Source organism: Hyalella azteca, unplaced genomic scaffold (assembly GCF_000764305.2).
Source record: "Hyalella azteca isolate HAZT.00-mixed unplaced genomic scaffold, Hazt_2.0.2 contig13432, whole genome shotgun sequence".
Taxonomy (NCBI): domain Eukaryota; kingdom Metazoa; phylum Arthropoda; class Malacostraca; order Amphipoda; family Hyalellidae; genus Hyalella; species Hyalella azteca.
Genome location: NW_025943355.1, coordinates 43,343 through 51,691, shown reverse-complemented (window position 1 = coordinate 51,691; position 8,349 = coordinate 43,343).

Sequence of the window (8,349 nt, the reverse complement as noted above, 5' to 3'; positions counted from 1 at the left end):
CATTAGTTTGGGAGATATTACTTGATAATTGAATTTGGAGATTGGTCGTGAGACGGCCACGGGTCCGGCCGTAAATTCGCCCGAAACGTCCTAGGTTTCTAGTGCTGAAACAGTTAAAACAGCTGAAAAAACTTATTGGTTCACTAAATGGGGTTCTATTTGTGAAATACACAACTGTATTTAACCTTTATCTTTTAAAATTGCGGCGTACTAAATTTTAAGAAAGAGGCGTATGTCTCTGGGGGGCGCTAGAAATTCACCAGGGAGCCAAAGGGGGCGCCAGCCTGAAAAAGTTTGGGAACCACTGATCTAGTCTGTTCTTGAACGCGTTCATACTTGGAGCACCAACGATGTCATCGGGGAGGCTGTTCCACATGTCGGTGATTCGAAGCGAGAAGAAATTTTGTCGCGTGGAGAAGTTGCAGCGCATTTTTTTTAGCTTATAGCCGTGGCCCCTGGTGTTGGTTTTAAGAACGTTAGCCTTGCCCTCATCAGAGGAAATCTTTCGTTGGTCTACTTTCAAATCAGATATACCGTCCTTTGACATACACTTCGAACTAGCGTACAAAAAGAAGGCTTTCGGATTCTTTTTGGCATTTTTAGCAATATTTTTTTCGAAGTTTTTCACTGCAGTGCGACAAACTTTTTTAGCTTGATTTCGAGCTCTGGCATACAGGTTATAATCAGACTCGCTGCGAGTTTGTGAATAACGCTTGTAGGCTTCTTTCTTGGTCTTTAGCTGAGTCTTAACTGCACTGGTCATCCACTGGGACTTTTTGACTCCTCCATGCGTAATCTTGGGTACACAAGCATCAACTGCAGACATAACCGTGTCTTTGAGAAACGACCATGAATCAGCCACATGTTTCATTTTTTTGTATCTTAGTGGAAACTGACACTTTTCTATTGTGTTAAAGTGCCTACACAGACCATTGCTAGCAGCAAGCTTGATATTTTCTGTCCTAGAATTGGAGGTCTGGCGCAACATTGATCCCCCGATGCCGCAAACGTGGACACCGCCGGCAGCCAGGAGCGACGTTGAACATTTTATTGTGAGAAATTTTGCCTAATTATTTATATCTAACGACTTCCAAGCAGCAATATATTTTAGTGCTACTGTTTTTTACTTATTTGTTTGAACAACAAAGACCATTCAAGGTTAAGCACAACCAATCAAGCACGAAAAGATCGATGATCATACTTTAGATATATTCATTCATTGAAAGTTACTCCTTAGAATTTACTTTCGGTTAAGTTATTATTTTGTTGAATCAGTAAAATTCCTAGAACCATTTTATTGCAATTTTGGGTTATTTTTCAGGAGTTAGTCATGCACTTGCCGGGCACGCTCGTCGTTGGCGGCAAAAAGCGGGCATGGCGATACACTTGAAAAACACATGCCAGCAAAAGAAAAGCTAGTTGGGAATTCACTGAACATAGAGCAAGTGCATAAACTCCTGATACTGCAGCTTCTCCAAATGAAGAAGCCTACAGGTCAGACAACAGGTGAGGCAGAAATAGTACTGGCCTCCACCAAATAACCTCGACCGAAATAGAATTGAGCGTTCATCTCTCCAATGACTTCATAGTGTGAACGAGTTGGCCTACTGTTGGTCCTTTTGGAATATTTCTTTTCGGGTCATTCATTAGTATTATTTAGAGTCTCAGGTCATTAACAATCGCGATCTCCTACTTACACCCCAAGACGAAAAACTGTTTCAAGAAACACGCAATGCGTATTTGAATCAAGAGTGTTTGTTCATACGCGAAGAAAATTTGGAAACTCGTCAGTTTGGGCGGAAAATTCTAATTATGTATACTTTACGGTATTTATTATTGACATTTCTTAGACATATTGGAAGAATTGGTAGATGTTTAAACTCCTACGCATAGCAGTGTACCGATTGGATCAAGCAAAATAAAAGTGTTGTTGTTGTGGTTTCCTGGGCTCACTTTTACAAGAAACCCCCTCGCGCAAGTTTGACACCACCCACAGGGGGTCGCTTCAGAGCTGTAGGGCCCAGGTTATGTTGTGGTGTTGTCTGAGATTCTGCCAGAGCGGACATTCCAGGAAAGTGTGAGTGCTTGTGTGGGGAGCTCCCTAGCAGGATGGACAGGTGTCAGAGTCTGCTTGGCCGATTCGGTTTGCGTATGTTTGTAGTGAAGAGTGGTGCCGCACCTAGCCAGCGCAGCCTGGCTAGGTGTACTTTCGCCAGTCTAAAGAGCTGGGTTTCTGTGCGGCTTATGTCAGGTGGTGGGTGTCCAAGGACTTTGTTGTTGCCGGCCAGCTCCAGCGTTCTCTGTGTCATAACCCAGTTCGAAATTCTCACAGTCATTGCGGCCGTTCGCCGCAGAGACGTTCGCAAACGCGCAAATCTAGGCCGTTGTTGCCGACTTCACCTCGCGCCCAAGCAGTCTAGCGATGATATGGCCTCATCTGCCACGAACAGCGCGAGGCCTCGGTCGGCAAAAGCTGCGGCAGGCAACTGGCCGCACCTCTGCCGCGGCCTACGTCGAATATGCCGGCGGTAACGGTTCAAGCTTTGAGCAGGCAGGGAGAGGAAGGGGGTGAAGGGTGAGGAAGGCGGAAGAATATTGAAAGAACCATCTAGGCATGAATCTCAATATGGAGCTTTTACCGGAAGAAACTGATTGAATTATTCACTTATTTAATTTCTCTAAAATTATGAGGTTTACATGATTTTTTATTTTCTACATTTTTTTCGAAGGTTCTATTCTATTCTATACTACAGCGAACCCATGTCGCCAGTATTTGTGGAACTAGTTCCATCCAGTATTGTGTGTATTCAGTTTATTGACATAAATTCTATGAAAAACGCGAAATCGGTATATAATCTGAAAGTAAATATAATATAAATTTACAAAATAATAGAAATACTAAATGAGCGCAAACGGTAACTGCAAGGCTACTGCGCATGCGCGACAGCGAACACTGCACTGACTGCAGCGCATGCGCAGTTTTCTAACTAGTCTGCTCTATACAGTGGTGTGGCCGGGAAGTAACTAGAATGTACGTGTGGTGCAGTGCACACGACCCGAATTCGGTTAATTTTGGATAAACATTGGAGGTAAGGAACAGATAAAACGTCAAAAGTTAATGTATTTACATTTTTTCATCCGGTTTAAGATCTCATGCGCAACTATTAAGGGGAAATTTTGGTTACTGCAAGTCATGAAACATTGATTCTCGTTCAAGGATTCATCTCCAGCCTAACTTACTGTATTGCTATCGAAAGGCACGCTTGCCTATTGAATCCGTTGTCAATCCACTCAATTCTAGTTAAACGTTATTATTATGATCTGAAATGAACTTTTTGTCTCGGAGTTATGCATCAATGTGCCACCATAAAAATTTCGAGAAGCCTACTTTTTTTCTATATTAAATTAGCTGATATTTTTAAACTGATCGAGATGACAGAGTCAGTTAAACTTAGCACGTCTGTAAGCTCGTATTACTGGTCACAGGTTCACTGATCAAAACTGATGGAATCCATTTTGTTGCAGGCAAATGTTGAATGCAGCTAAACCCGACTATAACTTTGCCCGCGAAGCAGTCGAGGCCCGAGANTTTTTTTTTGGCTCGAAATTCACGTTCGGCCACCTCTGGCCTGCGGGAATTTTGCGCAACGGTCCCGCCAATCGCGGCAACCACCTTCGCAATAGCACGGAAACTGGCAGTGCCTGCCGGCCTGGTAGCTCGCGGTAGGACAGACTGACTGCTGCAGCAGGCTCTTTCCAGGCCGAGAAGCGCTGCCACAATATTGCGCTGCTGTGGACATTCCTGCGCTGTTGACCACCCTGGCGTTGCGCTGGGGCGAGCGTTGGCGCAGGCAAGTTCACCCGCGGCTGGCTTCCAGACTGCGGCGATATCTGACTGGGAACTGTGTGTGTTTTTTTTTTGTGCTGGTGTTGCCTTGAGGTGGGGATACTGTGTACAGTATGTTGGTGTAGCATCTATGTGGGGTTTGCACTATTTGTCAGTGTGTAGGTGGGTGGTCGCGCAGGTAGTGGCATGGGTGTTCTATGTTGTTTATGGCCGCAGCTATGAACTGTGTTCCTCTCATGTCATGGTGTGCTTTTATGGGAAGTATTTTTGTTTCGGCATGAAGGTGTTCGATGGCGGTGCTTTGTGTGCAGCCTGTGACTATAATGAGTGTTTTGTTTTGTAGTGTTTGTAGTTTCTGTATGTTTGTGTTGGATAATGCGGGCGCCCAGGTGGGGCTGGCATATGCCATCACTGTTCTGATGAATTGTTTGTACGTGGGTGCTAGTCTTTGTCTTTGCCAAATTTCTAGCACCTTTCTTTGTCTTTGCCAAATTTGGTACCGCCTAGGGACCTGCCATAATAAAGAACTAGTACGACACGTCGTGTAGCAAGTTGTAATGCGGTCGGACTCCGACTAATGTTGTCAGTCTCTATGCAATAGCCAGTACGAACGGGCCTGACTCCTGCTGTTCTATGATGTAAGTGCAACGTTCCTTACCTTTACGAATCTTACTTGTTAACTGTTATATATTTCCTCTGTTACTGTTATGTTATATTGTTCCGTGTTGCGTTTATAAGTATTTTACATTAGTTGTTGTGTTTCCAGGTAACTGGGCATTTGTTCAGTAAAGCTTGGATTGCCCAAGTTCACTCGATCCTTGATCACTCAACAGGGCCGTAGTGAGTTTTATTAGTCTGATGTTTGCGTTGCGTTGGAGGTGTTGTAGCTGATCCCTAATATTTTTGTTTCGAGTGTGTGTGAAATAAAGTAGACTTGATATGATAGCGAAAAAAGAATTGTGCTTTCGATCTGATAACGAGATTTTACGATACTTGCATCTCTGTTAGATGCTCCGACTGGTAAAAGTATAAACGGATACAACAGTTTGGGTTTCTACACATCCCGAGGCCGCTTGTAGCGATAGAGCGAACTTAAAAAGTGGACACTTCGATCGTTGATTTTGCGGAGATGTTAGGGTATGCACACAGTGAAAGCAGGTTTGCCCGCGCGGACAACCTGCTCCAACCTGCCACAAGAATGAACATAGGATAATAATGTAAGTGTTCACAGTGAAAACCTGTACGAATAGGCTTCCGTATTCTATGGTTTCAGGCGCCAGCCTGAGCAGGTAACCAGCACGCTGGAAACCTGCTTTCACTGTGTGCGTACCCTTACGCGGGTGTCTCGTCAACGCATCTCGGACTTAATCTACCCTAATACATCCGCGAAACGCCTTGCCTTTTTGACTGACTAAACAGATTACAACAGGCACAAAACAGGCACAGCAGGCACAGAACTGACTGAGCAGGCACAGAACATACAGAGCAGGCACAGAACATACAGAGCAGGCACAGAACATACAGAGCAGGTACAGAACAGGAACAGAAGTGGCTGAGCAGGCACGGAACAAGCACAGAAAAGTCACAGAACTGTTAAAGCAGGCACATATTAGACACCAAGCAGGCACAGATTTCGTCTCTACTGCAGACATTTCAGCTCTTCTTCTGCTACGTCGGTCCCATAGGCGTTGACGGCCAGGTCTGATTCCGGCCGTAAATCTTACCTTAAACCCTTAACGGCCGGCGCAATGAATTGTTTTGTAAAAAAAATATTGAAGTTGATTTTTGGGCTTTACTGACTCATAATAAGAGTAATGGATGATCAAACCTAGAAAATTCACTTTCACTAAAACAATATTAATGGTGTACGAATTAGTACAGTCAGGACCACACATGCACCAAAGGAAACATTGAAAATACATATGTTATCAGAAAAAGAGCTTTGCTGTTGAATTAGAACCAATTCATTTTCTTATGCACATATTTGACTGCAAAAATACATGATTATTTAGAAGTTACTTATCATAGTAGCATCTTATCGACTTGTAAATCCTCTGTTATTCACGCACTAAATCACAGTAAAAAATAATAAAATGGCACCTGTTACAAATTTCACAGCCAGCACTGAGGCAATTTCCCAAATAAATATGCTCCTTATAACATAAAGTTGCAGGAAAAATATGAGCAAATTTGATGTAGACAGAGCTGGGCAGCGATACTTCTAAATGTAGCGGCCGCTACCGCTACATGCTCTAAATGTAGCGGAGCGCTACCGCTACCGCTACACCCACTAGATCGTAGCGCCGCTATCGCTACTGAAAATGTAGCAGCCGCTAGTAGCGGCCGCTACATGTAGCGCGCTACTGCCTTCCTCTGAATGTAGATCAGCTGATGTGACATTCTAGCGATTGTGGGATGCAACAAAATGATTTGTCTTGTTATTGAAACAGAGATGCACATTGCATTTTGTGCATGCAACATTCGTGCGATTTGCACAACCTTCAAACGGCGAATGCGACGAGCTTCTGCAACAAAGGGCCAGTGGCCAACTTGATCATATCGAACATAATTCTGAGGGACAACTGTTATTACATGCATAGTTCTTGCCTCTTACTCTCAGGAGTTTCACAAGCTGAAGACCTTCCTCTTTTATTGATTGATTTGCCTGCTTCCATGAGAGCAAATGCTACGTGAAACTTGAAGTCTGATAGTGCAAGGACACTTTTACGTGGCATGTCTAACAAGATTGTATCTCGCTTATATAAAAGCCAGCTGTTGACAACAGCTATGTCGAACATGTGGAACACCATCTTCATGTAGTATTTCTTTGACTTCAATGGGGTTCTGGTGATGGCAATCAGCTGATCTGCCTTGTCTACTCCACCCATTGACCGATTGTAGATTTGAACAATGTTTGGAATAATGACTTTGATGACCTTCTGTTTTTGGTCAAATCTATCAATTTCAGAAGTAGGATTTGAGCTGGCAAACGATGACAGCATGTTCACAACACGGTTGTCACACCACCGTACATAGAAATATCGCATGTTTCGCTGATCAGTCTCTTCTCTTCAAATGCTCCTCTTCCTCTCTTCATCAATTGTTTATCTTCTTTTTTGAAAATTTTCATTCCAGGCACGCGATTTGCCCGAACTGTTCCACAGCAAAAGATTTTTCTTTCTGCCAAGTGTTGTTGCAAAGGCACCAAAGTAAACTAATTATCAATGGGCACCTGCATCTGTTCTCCTGTGAACCAATGGGCACCTGGGCAAAACGTTGGATCTGAAACACTGTCAACATTATCGTAGTTTTCATCAACATCGCTCGTATTAGCTGCTAATATGTCCATCCTTTCAGCAATAGATGCTTTCTTGGCAGACGATCCATAAAAGAACCAATTAGCAATATCTAAAAAAATAATTATGAGAAGGACTGCAACCTCAAAACAGAGTTTGACATGCTATGTCTATATGGATGTTATGCCTAAAACAGTAATATAGTTGCATTTATCTGTATTTATGTGTAAAAAACGATTACCTTGATACGACGAACTGAACGATTTTGCCAATTTGTGTCTGGTAATGAATGGTGCTGTCCGAACTGAACTAATTTGTACTAACCAAAAATGGGCGTCCACAATATAAATATAAGCGCCAAATAATTTAGCTATACCTTATATCACACATATGAATCATGCTCATCTCACTGGTATTTTTTTCGTTGGGATAACTAACCTCCCTTGGAGTCCATGATGGACAAAAGTTGACAAGATGAAAGGTCGTCTTGTCACGCTACAACTTCCGTGACATCAGGTTGCCTATTGAGCACAATTCCCCTAATTGAGCGATGTGGCGGTATCTGGCATGTTGTTCTGGACTGTACCAATGCGTTTACTTCGGACTCAGAATCCAATCGCTAATATTTTCTCTATATTATAGCTTTGAAATAGACTGAACGAATTCGTTCACTACGGCCGTTAAGGGTATTAACTCAAATATTCGCCATTGATCAACGATCAAACATTACACGGAATAGACGAGAAGTTAAGGACGAATCCATGTCGGGTTTGAGTAATGGATAATAAGGCGTGCTAATTGAAGGCATTTATTGCTGTCACGAATATAATGTGAGACCTAAAGCAACATATGAGACAAGTGCCAGATGAGTAGAATACCCGTCGGGTACGACTCGGTTACATAAAGCGTGTGGCGAGTAAGACATGAGTACGTGAATAATGCGCCGCCTGATTTGTTTAAAAGCGGGCATCAGGAAGGTGCTGGTGAATACCAGGGCACGGAGGGAGGGGGTTAATTAAACTCTAATTGGCAGTGCATTCATGAGCAACAACTGCCCCATAACCTAAAATAATGCAAAATAGTGCAAAATTGCCCCACTACGGTTATGTATGGAGGGGTAGGAATTGCTCCACTCTCATTATGATCAAGTAAACGATCAAATTTAGGGAATAGAGCCCCAAAGCCGGGGACTGCAGGGGAGGAATT